Source organism: Vulpes vulpes, chromosome 9 (assembly GCF_048418805.1).
Source record: "Vulpes vulpes isolate BD-2025 chromosome 9, VulVul3, whole genome shotgun sequence".
Taxonomy (NCBI): Eukaryota; Metazoa; Chordata; class Mammalia; order Carnivora; family Canidae; genus Vulpes; species Vulpes vulpes.
In genome coordinates, this window is record NC_132788.1 from 86,279,292 (window position 1) to 86,297,815 (window position 18,524).

An 18,524-nucleotide genomic window follows, 5' to 3' on the forward strand; every position below is an offset into this window, starting at 1 on the left:
GTGGGTAACTGATAGGCATATCTGTTAGATCAAAAAGTTGTTTAAGAAGTTTTCAATAGCTTCTTCAGCCTCTAATTTTACAGTAAAGAAGAGTGAAGCTCTGATTGCAAAACCTGGTCTGGGTTAGAATTCCCGGTTCTTTGTCCTTCTTCCCCAACCTCACAACTGCCTCATGTATTTCTCTGTAGAGTCGCAAGAAGTTTTCATCAGTATGCAAAGAAAATGGCAAAATCATAAGTGTCTTGTAAAATTCTAGCCGTTAGGAACACCTGGCTGGCTCTGTTCCTAAAGCATGCAATTCCCAATATCCGGGCTGTGGGTTTGAGTCCCACATTGGGTGTAGAGATTAAAAAAAAAAAAAATCCAAAATCTTCAAAATAAATAAAACTCTAGCCATTAATCCAATCAATCCATTCCATAAGAAATGCTGAGTAAAGGGACGCCTGGGTGGCTCAGTAGTTGAGCGTCTGCCTTCAGCTGAGGACGTGATCCCGGAGTTCCCGATCAAGTCCCGCATCAGGCTCCTGGGTGGAGGCCGCTTCTCCTCCCTCTGCCTGGGTCTCTGTCTCTCATGAATAAATAAAGTCTTTAAAAAGAAAAGAAAGAAAGAAATGCTGAGTAAAGATTATTAGTTGTCTGGTTCCACAGACACACTGGAATAGATCCAGATATAGCAGAACAAACCCAAATATGGGAACAGGAACGGAAGTTATGGATTTTAAACTGAAATGCTAGATTTTTTCCCATGATCTCTTAAAAGATAAAATCTAGTTTTAAAAGTTTTACCAAGTAGATTGCAACATTGTTTCACAGAATTATCCTTCGTGTCATAAGCTTTAAATAAGGGTTTTCCCCTTATATTGTTTATCAACTATTCACCCTCAGGAAGAGATTTTTAGTTTTTGAAAGGTGGTTTGGAATCAGTTCTTAGTGTTACTGGTTCTGAACTGCTTTAAAGTTCTCAGCATTGTACAGATTCCAACTCTTTCCTTTGATATTTGTTTTCTATCCTGTCAGCACAGTGGCATGCAACCTGGCTCTAAAGAAGAAAGGTTTTTCAAGGCAAGTGACCCTCTTGGTTGAACTGTGATTGAGCTTATAAATGAAGAAGGTTGTAGCAATTGATAAGAATCAAGAGTAAGTAACAAGTAAAAACAAGTGTAAGAAAGAAGAATAATTATATGTTGTAACTGAGGGGTTTAGCCAGTTAATTTGGCCAAACAATTCAATGAAAAATTCGGTTAGGTATCTGAGTTATCTGGGTAGTGTATTATCATCAAGTTAAGTGGTTTCCCTTATTTGTATTGATGCGCATCTTGACTGTATTTTTGTAAAGGATTCTCAAGCAGCCATCAGGGATTGGCAAGGAATTCTTGCCAGGTTTAGGCAATTAAAAATGAAACAGTCTTGGAGGAACCTTAAAAAAATGAAACAAATAAAAACAAGTTGATATTCAGTTAGACGGAGAGGCAGCTTAGTCAAATAATAAAACCAGAAAGAATCTTACCAGGCCTTCTTTTTGAATCCTCTTCCCTTAATCTACTATATACTCTCTTCATCCAAAAAGATGATTGTATTTACTATATTTTAAAACATTTCTTTTTTTAATATTTTACTTATTTATTCAGAGAGAGAGAGAGAGGGAGGCAGAGACACAGGCAGAGGGAGAAGCAGGCTCCATGCAGGGAGCCCGATGTGGGACTTGATCTGCCTGATGTGGGACTTGATCTGCCTGATGTGGGACTTGATCCCAGGTCTCCGGGATCACACCCCAGGCTGTAGGCGGCGCTAAACTGCTGTGCCACCAGAGCTGCCCTTTTTAAAACATTTCTAAAGCTAAAGAATTCAGTGTCCTTTGGTAACCACTTCAATCAGCCTACATTTTGTACAGTTGACCAAGCTCAGTTCCTTTTATACAGGAAATGAGGCTATCTCAGAAAATGCCTGGGGGGCTACTGTGGGTAGGATAGAAAAAATTTGGACAGCTGGTTAATTTTATGAAAGGAAAGGCAGGATTAAACAACACCCACTAAAGAATCCTTTGAGATGTTTCACACATATAATTCATTGAGATGTTTCCATATAATTTACAACAAAAGGACATATAATCTTGTAAATAGATTTGTTAATTATTAGCCTCCTAAAATTATATTTGATCTTCTTATAATTAGGTTTTTACATGACACTCCTTGAAGTTCTGGTCTGTGGTCTGTAATAGGAAAGAACCCAACAACTTGAATGATGCTGGAGCTTTACTTTTCAAAATTATCTCCATAGGTCAGTGGTTATCAAACTCACCCACATGCAAAAGTTATCTCAGGGAAGTTGTTAGGGTACAGATTACTGAGCTCAGCTGGAAGATTCTAATGCAGCTGGTCAGAGGTGGGGCTGGGAATCTGCCCAGATAAGTCCAAAGACAATCTTCAAACCACATGTTAAAAGTCTCTCTCCAAAATGGAGAATAAGCAGGGGCACCTGGCTGGCTCCATCAGTAGAGCATATAACTCTTAATCTCAGGATTTTGAGTTCAAGCCCCATATTGGGTATAGCGATTACTTAAAAATAAAATCCTGGGGTGCCTGGGTGGCTCACTCAGCTAAGTGTCCAACTCTATTTTTTTTTTTTAAGTGTCCAACTCTTGATTTCCGCTCAGGTCATGATCTCAGGGCCGTGAGGTGAAGCCCCCTGTGGGGCTTGGTGCTAGTCATTGAGCCTGCTTATGATTCTCTCTTCCTCTCCCTCTTGTTTCCTCTAAAAAAACAATAAAGTAAATAAATAAAATTGTCTTAAAAAGGAGAATAACCAGTTTTTTCCTAAATAAGCTTATTTTTTAGAAAATTTACAGAATCATGTAAACATTTAGGAAAAGGGCTTTTGGTTCCAGCTGAGGATGGTGAGAGGGACACCATTTCTAGAATCGCCTGAAAGAGCTTGGGAATCCTCCTGCTCACAAGTATACCCTTAAGAATTCCCTTAATCTGAAATAGAGGAATTCATATTCATAATGTATAGTGCAAATAATTCTGGATTTACCTGATCACTCCTTAATGCGACTCATTTAATAGATAATTCAGTTGTTTTCTTTTTTTTTTAAGATTTATTTATGATAGAGAGAGAGGCAGAGACACAGGAGGAGGGAGAAACAGGCTCCATGCCAGGAGCCCGACGCGGGACTCAATCCCGGGACTCCAGGACCGCGCCCTGGGCCAAAGGCAGGCGCCAAACCGCTGAGCTACCCAGGGATCCCCAGTTGTTTTCTAACATCCAGCTGAAATGAATCCAATTCAAGAAATGAGTATAGTAATTGGTATCTTGGGAACTTGAGTCTCTTCTATCTACTTTGAAACATTAGAACCAGTGGTAGAGTTGGGGAAAGCTTTGGGCAATTGGAAGGTAAAATCAAAAGTTCTGAGCTGGATAAGCAGCAAGGACCAACTACTTTTATTTTTTTCTACTTTTCTACTTTTCATTAATTACCATTAAAAGTTTATTTACTTATATAAGTAATCTCTACATCCAACATGGGGCTTGAACTCACACCCCAGAGTCATATGTTCTTCTCACAGAGCCAGCAGGTGCCCTAAATATTAAATGTTTTAATGCCTTATTTTTTTTTTAAGATTCATTTATTTATTTGAGAGAGAGAGCTTGTGAGCAGGGAGGAGCAAGCTTTGAGGGAGAGAGAGAGAGAGACAGAGAGAGAGAAGCAGACTCCCAGCTGAGCATGGAGCTCTACTCAGGGCTCCATCTCACAACCCTGAGATCATGACCTGAGCCAAAATCGGGAGTCAGGTGCTTTTAACAAACTGAGCTACCCAAAAGCCCTGCCCCTTTAATGCTTTTATTTATTTTTTTAAGATTTTATTTATTTGAGAGAGAGAGAGAGAGAGAGAAAGAGAGAGAGCATGAGTGGGGGGAGGGGCAGAAGCAGACTCCCCTGCTGAGCAGGGAGCCTGACACGGAGCCTGATTCTAGAACCCTGGGATCATGACCTTAACCAACTGAGCCACCCAGGTGCTCTCCTTTAATGCTTTTATTTATTCTCTAATGCTTTTATTATTTTTTAACTTAAAAAAAAAAGATTTTATTTATTTATTCATAGAGCCACAGAGAGAGAGAGAGGCAGAGACACAGGCAGACGGAGAAGCAGGCTCCATGCAGGGAGCCGGATGTGGGACTCCATCCCTGGTCTCCAGGATCACACTCTGGGCTGCAGGCAGTGCTGTGCCACTGGGGCTGCCCTATTCTCTAATGCTTTTAAAACAGCTTTCCTTTTCTTCATTTTTCCTCTTTATCATATCTAAAGAAACCAATATTTTCTAAATCAGAAGACTGTGCTCATTATCCTACAGAATCCTGATACTATTTTAAACAGTATTATCACCCTTGCTAGTGTTTGAAATCACTTTGATTTAGGGGCTTTTGAGGCCAAAACAAATACTTTTAAATCAACAAATATATATTGTGATTGTTCTGGAGAAATGGTATAGGTACCAAAAAAAAACCAAAGGTTATTATTACCTTGTTTTTGTGTTTTGGTTTTTTTCTGGTTTTGTTTTGTTTTGTTTTTTGGAAGTGGGCAAGGAGAGATGCCCTAAGACTAAAAGACATCAGGCGGCTTAGAATACTTTTAACCCTGAGGAATTCAAGGAGCAACAGGTAAGTCAGTGGAGATGAGATTACTCTTAGAGAGGTTAATATATCCCATGACTGTTTAATCATTATAAACATTTTAATTTTCACAGAACCACAGAGGGCAGTAAAAAATAGAATAAGTGCAAATTGATTAAACCAGTATTGTTTTTCCCATGGCTAATAATGCAAGAGTCTCAGGGTTAAATAGCAAGCTCCTCCTTCCAAGAACACTAGATGGTGCTCTGAATTTAGTTTTAGGATTCACACTGCTTCAGGAAATGGCTGTCTTCATTCAACAAATATTTATTAGGTAATGAACAAAATATTAAAAAATCCCAGCCTTTGTGGAACTAAAGTTTATTGGGAATGTTGGGGAGAAAGGCAGACCAAAAAAACCAAACATAATAAATAGGAGCATAGTATATTAAAAAGCAATAAGTCTGTGAAAAAATAGAACAGGGAAAATAGGCTTGGAGGCAGTTCCAATTTTAAACAGGCTCATCAGGGACGACTAGGTGGCTCAGCAGTTGAGCATCTGCCTTTGGCTCAGGGCATGTTCCTGCCATCTGGGGATCGAGTCCGCATCGGGCTCTCTGTGGGGAGCCTATGTCTCTCTCTGCCTATGTCTCTGCCTCTCTCTCTGTGTGTCTCTCATGAATAAATAAATAAAATCTTTAAAAATAAAAATAAACAGGCTCATCGGAGTAGACTTTATTGAGGTGAGATCTAAACAGAAACTTGAAGGTGTCACTGGAGTAAGTGATGGGGACATCTGGGGAAAAAGTGTTCCAGAAAGAGGAACCACCAAGGCAGAGGCCCTCAGCCCTAAGCCAGGAGTGTCCCAGACTCTTTTAAGAATTGCATAAAGCATCTTTTCATGTATCTGTTGGCCATCTGTGTATCTTCTTTGGAAAAATGTCTATTTAGGTCCTCTGCCCATTTTTTAATTGGACTATTTGGGTTTTGGGGGTGTTAGGTTGTATAAATTCTTTATATTTTTTGGATATTAACCCCATCACAGAGAAATCATTTGCAGATATCTTCTCCCATGCAGTAGGTTGCCTTTTTGTTTTGATGCTGGTTTCCTTTGCTGTGCAAAACTTTTTACTTCGCTGTAGAAGACATTACTGGCCAACAGACACGCGAAAAGATGCTCAATATCTCTAATCATTGGTGAAATACAAATCAAAACCACAATGAGATATCATCTCACACCTGTCAGAATGACTAGTATCAAAAAGATAAGAATGAAAAAAGAAAAGAAAAGAAAAGAATGGGGTGCCTGGGTGACTCAGTGGGTTAAGTGTCTGCCTTTGGCTCAGGTTGAGATCTCCAGGTCCTGGGATTGAGTCCTGAGTTGGGCTCCCTCCTCAGCGGGGAGTCTGCTTCTCCCTAAGCCTCTCCCCCAGCTCATGCTCTCTCTCTCTCTCTCAAATAAATAAAATCTTAAAAGAAAGAAAGAAAAGAAAGAAAGAAGAAAGAAAGAAAAAGAAAGAAATACCAAGTGTTGGTGAGGATGTAGAGAAAAGAGAACCTTCATGTACTGTTGGTAGAGATGTAAATTGGTGCAACCACTACAGAGAACAGTATGGGGGTTCCTCAAAAAATTAAAATTAGAAATACTGTATGTGGGCAGCCTGGGTGGCTCAGCAGTTTAAGTGCCTGCCTTCGGCCCGGGGCGTGGACCCGGAGTCCCGGGATCAAGTCCCGCGTTGGGCTCCCTGCATGGAGCCTGCTTCTCCCTCTGCCTGTGTCTCTGCCTCTCTCTCTCTCTCTCTCTCTCTCTCTTTGTCTATCATGAATCAATAAATAAAATCTTTAAAAAAATTAAAAAAAAAAGAAATACTATATGATCCAGTAATCACACTACTGGATATGTAAGAAAGATACCTAAGATAGCTATCTAAGATATCTAAGAAAGATATCAAAGAAAATAACACTAATTAAAAAAGATATATATATGCACCCCTATGTTCACTGCAGTATTATTTACAATACTCATGATAGGGAAGCAACCTAAGTGTCCATTGATAGATGAATTGATAAAGAAGATACATTATATACATATACAATGTATAAAAAAGAATAAGCCATAAAAAAGAGTGAGATCTTGCCATTTGTGACAATACAGGTTGACTGAAAAGGTATTATGCTAAGTGAAAAAATAAAGACCAAAACCATATGATTTCACTTATATGTAGAATCTAAAACAAACAAAAAAACAAAACCCAGAAATAGACTCATAAACACAGAGAATGAACTGAAAGTTGTCAGAAGGGAGAAGGGTTGGGAGATGGGAGAAATAGGTGAAGGAGATTAAAAGATGCAAACTTCTGGTTATAAAATAAGTCACAGAGATGAAAAGTACAGCATAAAGAATATAGTCAATAATATCGCAATTACTTTGGTGACAGATGGTCACTACACCTAGTGTGATGAGCATTGCATAATGTATAGAATTGTGAAATCATGTGTTTTACACCTGAAAAGAACATAACATTGTATGTCAACTATACTTAATACAAATGAAAAAAAGAATTTCATAGAGACCAGGGTGGCAGAAAGGAACAGCCTGGGGAGACAGTCCGAGGGGGAAGAGGGAGGAAGAGGAGACTAGTTCACATAAAGCCTTGCGGCCTTTAATAATAAACTCCATATTTTTTTGAAATACTGTGATTAAAAGGAAAAATTACATCAGTAATTTAGCTAAATCACATCCTGTATACAGGGTCAAAAGCAATGTCTTAATAATGGAAGACAATGAGTTCACGTAAAAACAGTTGTATGATTTTTTCCTCTTCCCTTCCTGAATAATTCAGTCCTCATGCCATTTGGTGGGGCCAAATGAAGTAGGAGTCTGGGCAAGATTGGTGAGCCCCAAGGGCCCAGAACATGGGATGGGAGTCCAATCAAGGTAAGGAGGGACCCCCACAAAGGGTTACCTTCATGTGGGGTGTCAGAGCCAGTGTAAGATGAAGAGGATGTCTTCATAGGTGGGTGTTAGAGCACAGGAGGGATACAGAGGCTACTTTGGTGGAGAGGCAACTAGGGAAAAGATGCAGGAGGAAACATCAGGTGAGGAGAGCATCTGTGTGAGAGGGCAGTTCTGGAGTCCAGGTACGACAAGGAAGACTTTTATGTAGGTTGGGAGCCTGGTGCAGGATTTCAGAAAGCAAGGAGTAAGGGGAATATCTATGAAGAAGGGCAGCTTAGTGTAGAGTCTCAGAGCCTGAGTGGGCTGAAGAGAGCACCCATATAGAGAGTAGGTAAATGTGGAGGGTCAGAACCCAAGCAGGGAGAGAAGGGGTTTTGTGTTTGAGGAAGTACGTAGAACAGACTACAGGTGCTTTAGTGGGGTAAGGAAGGCTTCTATGTAGGAAGGCAGCCTGGCATGCATGAGATGTCAGAGCTCACATGAGGGAATAGGGCATCTCTCTCTTTTTTTAAAGATTTTATTTATTTATTCATGAAAGACACAGAGAGAGAGGCAGGCTTCCTACTGGGACCCCGATGTGGGACTCTATCTTAGGACCCCAGGTTCCTGACCTGAACCAAAGGCAGACGCTCAAACCACTGAGCCACCCAGGTGTCCCAGGACATCTCTTCAGAGAGAGGGTGGTAACAATGGAAGTTTGGTTACATAGGGGGAATATATCAAATAACTGAATATATATTGAGGATCACAGAAACCAGGTTTCTCACTGTCAGAGAAAGGAATTACAAATACGGAAAAGGAAATAGAATGAACTCTATGGTGCTAGTTTGGAATTACGTGCATACTTTGTGTTTTTTGTGCTTTGTTTTATTGTGCTTCTCAGAGACGGCATTTTTTTTTTTACACTAATTGAAGGTTTGTGGCAATCTTGCATCAAACAAGTCTACTGGTGCCATCTTTTCAACAGCATTGACTCACTTCATGTCTCCGTGTTCTATTTTGGTAATTGTCACAATATTTCAAGCCTTTTTCATTATTATATTTATTATCATATTCGCTATGGTGATCTGTGATCAGTGATCTTTGATGTTATTATTGTAATTATTCTGAGGTGCCAGGAACCTATATAAGATGGCAAACTTAATCCATGAAGTTTGTGTGTGTTCTGATTATTCTACAAACCCCTGTTCACCAATATCCCTCTACTATTCCTTGACACACAACAATACTGAAATTGGGTCAGTTAATAACCCCTACAATGGCCTCTACATGTTCAGGTGAAAGGAATAGTCAGTTGCTAGGGAAACCTCACTGTCTTTTTTTTTTTTTTTTTTTTTTAAGATTTTGTTTATTTATTTGACAGAGAAAGAGAGACTGAGAGCACAAGTAGGCAAAGTGACAGGCAGACAGTGAAGGAGAAGCTAAGCAGGGAGCCCAACGTAGGGCTCCATCCCAGGACCCTGGAATCAGGTCCTGAGCCAAAGGCAGATGGCTTGACTGAGCCACCCAGATGCCCCCTTCATTGTCTTATTTAAGAAATTGCCACAGCCCCTCCAAACTTCAGTAATCGCCTTCCTAATCAGTCAGCAGCCATCAACAGGGAAACTCAGGGTAACTTTCCCCATCATGATGAATAATGAAATTATAACTCATTAGGGACACCTGGGTGGCTCAGTTGGTTGAGCATCTGCCTTTGGCTCAGGTCATGATCCTGGGGTCCTGAAATAGAGCCTGCTTCCCTCTCAGGCTCTCCACTCAGCGAGGAGTCAGCTTCTCCCTCTGTTCCATCCCCTGCTCATGCTTGTGCTCTCTCTCTCTGTCTTTCTGAAATAAATAAAATCTTTTAAAAAATTGTAACTCATTAAATAAAATGAATCCATCCTGATAGAAATAAATGAATAAATAAAAAGTTCGTAAAAAATAGAATATTTACATAGGTATAAAGTACCCCCCCACACACACAAAATATTGGATTATAAAGGGGGAAAGAATAACTTTATAGTGAGGAAGCATCTTAGTCAAATGCTCAGAGTTAAACATCACTAGTAATGGGACAAATAAAAGTCATGTGCTATCTGATAGCAAATAATGAAAAGAACATAGCATCATTTCTGTGACTTCCTGCCAAAGATGCTTAACTTGAATCTAATCATGAGGAAACATCAAACAAACCTTAAGTGAAGGATGTTCCACAAAGTAGCTGACGGTAATCTTCAAAAGTGTCCAAGTCATGAAAAATCAAGGAAATACTGAACATCTGTTGCTAATTGGCTGAGACTAAAGAGTCACAACTGAAGGCAATATATGATTCTGAGCTATATCCTTTTACTGTAAAGGATGCTATTTGGGACAATGATGAAACCTGAATGGAGTTTGATGGTTAGATGATAGTGATAAATCAATATTAATTTCCTGACTTAGATGCTCTTCCTGTGAGTGTATAGGAGAATGTCCTTGCTTGCAGGAAAAACACACTGAAGTATGCAGGGGTGATAATGAAGTATCAGAACAGCAACTGCTTCAAGTGATTGGAGAGAAAAAAGTTTGTACTGTACTTGCAACTTTTCTGTACATTTGAGATTGTTCCAAAATTAAATAGAAAATGTTAAAAATGAAAATGAAAACTGGTAATAGTTATAATCATGAATGGATCAGTGACATGATACATTAATAAATTACTTTTTCCTTAAAAACTGTTTAAATTCTAAAGAGAGATTATTAAGTAAATAGATGTCATGGCTATAGAAGAGATTGAGGGATAAGACTTTGAGGCTTTGAAAGTAAAGGATTCCAGGGATCATTTTTGCTCTTTTCTGCCCCTGTCCCACAAAGTGTATCTCCTTTAATGCGGACCCAAACACCTCCAAGAATTCTCAGGTACTCCATGACAGCTACCTTATTTGATTATAACCTTTGAGAAATATATATTTATTTTAAGGCAATTCCACTCTGAAATAATATTATTTCCAGGTATCTTCTAGTACTAAAATGATCTCACTTATTTAGGTTACATGAGTGAGGTATATAACAATAACTATTTAAAGTTATTGATAAAGTTAGCCCCTCAAGTATTTTTATTTTATTTTTTAAAAAAGATTTATTTATATATTTGAGAGAGAGAGTACATGCGAGCACAGGTTGGGTGGGGCAGAGGCAGAGGGACAGAGAATCTCAAGCAAAATCTGCACTGAGCCCACTACCCCAAGATCAATCCCATGACCCCAAGATCATGACCTAAGCCAAAATCAGGAGTAGGATGCTTAACCGACTGCATCACCAAGTGTTTTAGAATGTTTATTATTTTTAGAATGTTTATCACTTTACATTTCTGCTGCCAATTGTCATTAGTATTTTACCTTCTCATTCTGAGAACTATATTTCAATTCTGAGATAATTCAGTTTGCTATATACTTGCTCATTTGTTTATAAGATTAGAAATACAATTTCCAGGTTAGAAACTCTCCTTCATCTGTCTTCCCTTCTTAGTTAATGATGTCATTATCCAACTCTTCACTTAAGCTAGAAATATGGGCATCACATTTACTTCTCCCTCCACCTCCCCTAACACACACACACACACACACACACACACACATACACACACACCTACACCTGATTGGCCTTAAGTTATGTTGCTTTTCTTGAAACATCTCTGCCTCAAAACATTTCTGAAAATCCTTCGTAATAACATTGACAATGGTAATAAATTCTAGCGAACAGTTTAATGTTTACTGTGTATCAGGCACTATTCCAAGGGCTTCACAAATTATCTCATTTAATCATCAATTAGGTACTATAATTATCCACATTTTATTATAGAGGAAAGTGAGCACAAAGAGACTAAGTTACATGCCTAAGGTCACACAGCTAAAAAGAGAAGGTCCTGGAATTTGAACCCAGGTAGTTTGATACGAGAGTTGGGCTCTTACCCATTCTCAGTCCTGGTCAATCTCACCCAAACAGATTTGGGCCCTTTTCTGCTTTCATAAGCTCTTGTATGTATACCTTTATTATATTCTTATATTTTGTATTTATATATTGGTGTTCCTCGAAGACTAAGAATTTTATTATTTATGTTTACAAAAGGAGAGAGAGAGGAACCTGGCTGGCTCAGTCAGTAGAGCATGCAACTCTTGATCTCAGAGTTGAGTTCAAGCCCCACATTGGGTGGAGAGAGTTGAGTTCAAGCCCCACATTGGGTGGAGAGACGACTACTTAAAAAAAAATAAAACTTAAAAAAAAACAGTAGAGAGAATAATGAATCCACATTATTTTATCTTTATTCATTAGACATAATAAATTTGCATATACCCATCACTCCAAACCAAAACTTAACATTTTGCAACACTTGCCCTAATTTTCTGTTTTCTTATTTTCCTGAAGTATTGTAAGCAAAACAGACATCTTGAAATTTTACTTATAAATACTAAAGTAGAATCTTTTCTACAAGGTTTTTTTTTTTACAGAACCATAAGCACAGTGTCTCACTTAACAAAGTTAATTACTATCTTCTTAGCCATCAGTTTCTTTTTTTTTTTAATTTTCATTTATTTATGATAGTCATTACAGAGAGAGAGAGAGACAGAGACAGAAGCAGGCTCCATGCACCGGGAGCCAACGTGGGATTCGATCCCGGGTCTCCAGGATCGCGCCCTGGGCCAAAGGCAGGCGCCAAACCACTGCGCCACCCAGGGATCCCTTAGCCATCAGTTTCTTGAAGACAGAAACCATTTCAGCTCCTGGCTACCTAGTGTACCCTTGATGTATGCTGGAGTTTAACAAATGTTGTGATTCAAAAGGTTGTTTGTTGTTTGTTTTAGTTAATAAGAACCATAACATTCATGCTCCAGAAACAGTGTTATAAGTAACAATCAGGTCTTCAGGTTAACCAACAACTCTCATTTAATTTGCAATGATTAGATTAAGTGGCACTAAAGTGTAGGCCTAAATCCAAAACTGTTTCATCTTTGAATATTGTGTGTGGGGATAGCCTGAATCTAATTTAGGCTAGCTCAGAGCTTTCTTGTTTCCACTGTCAATCTGGGGAGAACAGAAGGACAAGGACTAGACTGAGTGGGAGTATTCATTGGTAAAGATTTCCTAGAAGGAAATATGACAGCTTCCCCCCCAAAATAATATACCCTTCAAAGAAATTTTTCATGGAAATACTCCTGCATGTACGCTAAAATGTATGTACGGGGTATTCGCTGCCAAAATATTTATTGTAGTTTAAAAAGTTGGAGACGGAGACTGCTGAGCCCCTGTCCGTCCGCCACCACCCACTCCAGACACAGAACATCCAGTCATGGATAAAAATGAGCTGATGCAGAAGGCCAGACTGGCCAAGCAGGCTGAGCGATATGATGACATGGCAGCCTGCATGATGTCCGTAACTGAGCAAGGAGCTGAATTATCCAATGAGGAGAGGAATCTTCTCTCAGTTGCTTATAAAAATGTTGTAGGAGCTCGTAGGTCATCTTGGAGGGTGGTCTCAAGTATTAAGCAAAAGACGGAAGGTGCTGAGAAAAAACAGCAGATGGCTCGAGAATACAGAGAGAAAATTGAGACTGAGCTAAGAGATATCTGCAATGATGTACTGTCTCTCTTGAAAAGGTTTTTGATCCCCAGTGCTTCACAAGCAGAGAGCAAAGTCTTCTATTTGAAAATGAGAGGAGACTACCACTGTTACTTGGCCAAAGTTGCTGCTGGTGATGACAAGAAAGGGATTGTGGATCAGTCACAACAAGCATACCAAGAAGCTTTTGAAATCAGCAAAAAGGAAATGCAACCAACACATCCTATCAGATTGGGTCTGGCCCTTAACTTCTCTGTTTTCTATTACGAAATTCTTAACTCACCGGAGAAAACCTGCTCTCTTGCAAAGACAGCTTTTGATGAAGCCATTGCTGAACTTGATACATTAAGTGAAGAGTCAAACAAAGACAGCACGCTAATAATGCAATTACTGAGAGACAACTTGACATTGTAGATATCGGACACCCAAAGAGACGAAGCTGAAGCAGGAGAAGGAGGGGAAAATTAACCGGCCTTCCAACTTTTGTCTGCCTCATTCTAAAATTTATACAGTAGACCATTTGTCATTCATGCTGTCCCACAAATCATTTTTTGTTTACGATTTATGACAGGTTATGTTACTTCTATTTGAGTTTCTATATTTCCCATATGGTTTTCATGTTGAATATTAGGCGAGTAGAGCCAGTTAACATTTAGGGAGTTGTATGTTTTCATCTTGAGGTGGCCAATATGGGGATGTGGAATTTTTATACTAGTTATAAATGTTTGGCATAGTACTTTTGGTACATTGTGGCTTCACAAGGGCCAGTGTTAAAACTGCTTCCATGTCTAAGCAAAGAAAACTGCCTACATATTGGTTTTTCCTGGTGGGGAATAAAAGGGATAATTGGTTCCAGATACAGGTGTAGTTATTGTGGGTACTTTAAGGTTTGGAACACTTACAAGGCTGTGGTAGAAATGGGTATCCCGTAGATATTACATGAGTAATATCCATGAGTATCTGTGGAATACTCATTCTCAATGTGCACACCTTTGACTACAGTTGCAGAAGTGTTCCTTTAGTTGTGACCCAGTTTACTCTGGATAAGGGCAGAAATGGTTCACATTCCATTATTTGTAAAGTTACCTGCTGTTTGCTGTCATTATTTTTGCTACACTCTTTTATTTGTATTTAAATGTTTTAGGCAACCTAAGAACAAATGTACAAGTAAAGATGCAGTAAAAAGGAATTGCTTGATATCCATTACTTTATGGATAAAGTATCCATCCCTTCTCACTTTATCCATTACTTTATCAAGCATAGCAGCAAAACAAAAATTCCATGTATTTAACTTTTTTTGTTGTTGGTTTGGTTTGGTTTTTTGCTTTTGTGATTTTTTTTTGATACTTGCCTAACATGCATGTGCTGTAAAAATAGTGAACAAAGAAATAACTTGAGATGATGGCTAGCTTTGTTTAATGTCTTATGAAATTTTCATGAACAATCCAAGCATAATTGTTAAGAACACATGTATTAAGTTCATGTAAGTGGAATAAAAGTTTTATGAATGGAAAAAAAAGTTGGAGACAACCCTAAGTGCCCATTATCAGAAATATAATTCAATAAATTATGGTTCATCCACCTGATGTAGTGTCAAGCAGCTATTGAAGGGTGAGGTAGAGCTATAGGTACTGATACAGTGTCATGTCCATGTAGAGAAGACCCACTGTAGAGCAACATATACGTCTGACTCCATGTGGATAAAAATGTGTGTGCGCATCTGCCTATGATATCAAGCACTTCAAAAAAGGTAGGAAGGAGAAGCATAAACTGTTGGTAATGGTAGCAAATACTAGGTTGGGAAGTAAATATGGGGAAGAATTGAAGGAGATAATCATATCTTGCTCTATGTACTGTTATATTGAATGAATATTTTATTTTTAATTTTTTAAAAGATTTTATTTGAGAGTGAGTGAGAGAGAGAGCATGAGCTGGGGGTGTGGAGGGGCAGAGGGAAAAGCAGACTCTCTGCTGAGCAGGGAGCCCAATGAGGGGCTTGATCCCAGGACTCTGGGATCATAACTTGAGCTGAAGGCAGATGCTTAATTGACTGAGCCACCCAGGCACCCCTTCAATGAATCCTTTAAAAATAAAAATACGGGACACCTGGGTGGCTCAGCGGTTGAGCAGCTACCTTTGGTTTAGGGTGTGATCCCGGAGTCCTAGGATCAAGTCCCACATCAGGCTTCCTGCATTGAGCCTGCTTCTCCCTCTGCCTATGTCTCTGCCTCTTTCTCTGGGTCTCTCATGAAAAAAATAAATAAAATCTTTAAAAAAATTTTTTAAATAAAAATACATTTTGTTCAGGTGATTTCATATAAAAAATTTAAAATCAAGGGCATGAGCTCAGCAGGGAGTCTGCTTGAGATTATTTCTCCCTCTGCCCCCCCCTTCTTTCTCAAATAAATAGAATAAGTAAATCTTTAAAAAATAGAGTGTGATATGTGCAAGGCACTATACTGAAAATAATTTTAACTGAATTCAAAATGTAAAAATAAGAAACTATACTCTTGAGATTTGAGAAAAACAAAGGCTGAGATGTTTTTTAAATGTTATAAATTAAGTGAGCTTATTCAGCTAGCATTTATTTAATATCTCTTGTGTGATGGGCACTGTAATGGGAGAGAGAGAAATGTGTATGAAACCTCTCAAGTCTCCTGATTCTGGAAAAGATACTATGTGTCTCAAATAACAGTGGCAGATGGGGCCCTAGGAATGACAAAGTGCCAGAGCTGTGAACTGTTCAAGATGACTCAGGAGTTCTAAACTCAGATTTTTAATTTTAATTTAATTTTTAATTTTTCTTATTTAGGGCAGCCCCGGTGGCGCAGCGGTTTGGCGCCGCCTGCAGCCGGGGGTGTGATCCTGGAGACCCGGGATCGAGTCCCACATCGGGCTCCCTGCGTGGAGCCTGCTTCTCCCTCTGCCTGTGTCTCTGCCTCTCTCTCGCTCTCTCTGAATGAATAAATAAATAAATCTTTAAAAAAATTTTTCTTATTTAAGCAGAATTGATATACAATGTTATATTAGTTTCCATGCACATTAAACTCTGATATTTTACTTATTTATTTATTTAATAAGCTCAGATTTTTTTTAAGGTTTTATTTATTTATTCATGAGATAGAGAGAAAGAGAGAGAGAGGCAGAGACACAGGCAGAGGGAGAAGCAGGCTCCATGCAGGGAGCCGGATGAGGGACTTGATTCCTGGACTCCAGGATCACACCCGGAGCAGAAGGCAGACTCCTAACCGCTGAGCCACCCAGGCATCTCAAGCTCCAATTTTTAAAACAAATTCCCTTCTCATTAAATTTTAGTTACAGAATGTCAAAATGTCTTCTAATTGTGGATTACATTGGGTGATACATAGGTAGTTTATAAAAAAAACTTAGCACATTAAACAACAACTGTAAACCTACAGTATTTGCATTGCCTGTCCAGTTTACAAATGTCACCTCTTTCTAGTCCCACACATCCATCCACCTATCCATTTGTTCACTCGTTCAACAAATATTTTATTGAGTGTCCACTTTGTCACAGTTCTAGGAGATGCTGAAGGTGTAAGAGCAAAAAATTATTTTATTTCCGAAAACACATTTTAACGTTTAAAAAAATACAGTCTCAAATAGAACATATAATTCCTATGCAAAAGTAAAGGACAAATGTCATTAAAGCTTTGCTTATTGCATTTCACAGACCATGAGCATAATAATTGTATGGTTGATTTGTAAAACTCTGCTAAAACACCTAAGACATTGAGCATTTTTCCTGATGTTAATGATTTGGGACTTAATCAAAATACACAATTAGAAAATAAACTGTTAGCAAAACCTGAGTGATTAGCAAAACCTGAGTGAATTTACTAATTAGTAAAACAAAATATAAACCTCTCAATTTTTTACTTCATCTTGTACATATAGATGTTTAAAATGTAGATTATCGAATTTTATGATTCGTAGACTCTTCAATATCAATGTGTCAGGCTTTTTATTTCTGATATCAAAATAAGTATTAAAAGATACTGAGGATAGGGGCACCTGGGTGGTTAAGTTATGTGTCTGACTCTTGATTCTAGCTCAGGTTGTGATCTCAGGGTTGTGAGATCAAGCCTGGCTTTGGGGTCTGTGCTGGGCATGGAACCTGCTAAGATTCTCTCTCCTGCTTCCTCTGCCCCTCCTCCCACCCCCTTTGCACTCCCTCTCTTTCCCCTCAAACAAAAAAATATTGAGGATATATCCATGTTTTTACAACATTTTTCTTCATTTTTTAAAATTTTTTTATTTATGATAGTCACAGAGAGAGAGAGAGAGGCAGAGACACAGGCAGAGGGAGAAGCAGGCTCCGTGCACCGGGAGCCCCACGTGGGATTCGATCCCGAGTCTCCAGGATCGCGCCCTGGGCCAAAGGCAGGCGCCAAACCGCTGCGCCACCCAGGGATCCCCATTTTTCTTCATTTATCAGTACCCTTTGATGTTTATATAATGAGATCATTGATGAACGTGTTATGGTGGCCATAAATTGATAAAGTCAGTAGAACAGGGAATTTAGAAACAGAAAATTTGAGTCAAGCCTCACTGGCTAGTCGGTGGGAATTTAAAACTGAACTCTCAGTTTCTGTTTTCTTAACCACAAGAGTAGGGGATTTGTGAAAGAATTAATACAAATATTTTAAATACTTTTGAAGAGGGATCCTGGGTGGCTCAGCGGTTTGGCACCTGCCTTCTGCCCAGCACATGATCGTGGAGTCCCGGAATGGAGTCCTGCATCAGGCCTCCTGCATGGAGCCTGCTTCTCCCTCTGCCCGTGTCTCTGCCTCTCTCTCTCTCTCTCTCTCTCTCTCTCTCCCTGTGTCTGTCATGAGTAAATAAATAAAATCTTAAAAAAAAAATAACACGTGTTTGCTGCTAACATATAGAATTAAGTTGACTTTTGTGTATTTACCTTTTTTAAAAAAAAGATTTTTATTTATTTACTTATTCATTCAAGACACAGAGGGAGAGTGAGGCAGAGACACAGGCAGAGAGACAAGCAAGCTCCATGCAAGAGCCCAATGTGGGACTTGATCCTGGGTCTCCAGGATCAGGCCCTGGATTGAAGATGGCACTAAACCGCTGAGCCACCCGGGCTGCCCATGTGTATTTTACCTTTATTCTATGACTTCACTAAATTTACTTATTAGTTTAAGTAGCTATTTTGTAGACTCTTAAGATTTTTCAATGTAAACAATGGTGTCATCTGTGAATAGAGAAGTTTACTTTTTTCTTTCTGATCTATATGACTTTTATTTCTTTTTCTTGCCTTATTGCACTGGCTTAGATCAACATATTGTTGGTTGGAAATATTGAAAGTGAACATCCTTGGCTTGTTAATAATTGTAGAGA

The 18,524-nt window shown here is 38.9% G+C and overlaps 1 pseudogene; it reads left to right on the forward strand.

The window, feature by feature from the left end:
- Positions 1–12,856: 12,856 nt before the first annotated feature.
- LOC112913244 (14-3-3 protein zeta/delta pseudogene) lies at positions 12,857–13,585 on the forward strand (annotated as a pseudogene).
- Positions 13,586–18,524: the final 4,939 nt, after the last annotated feature.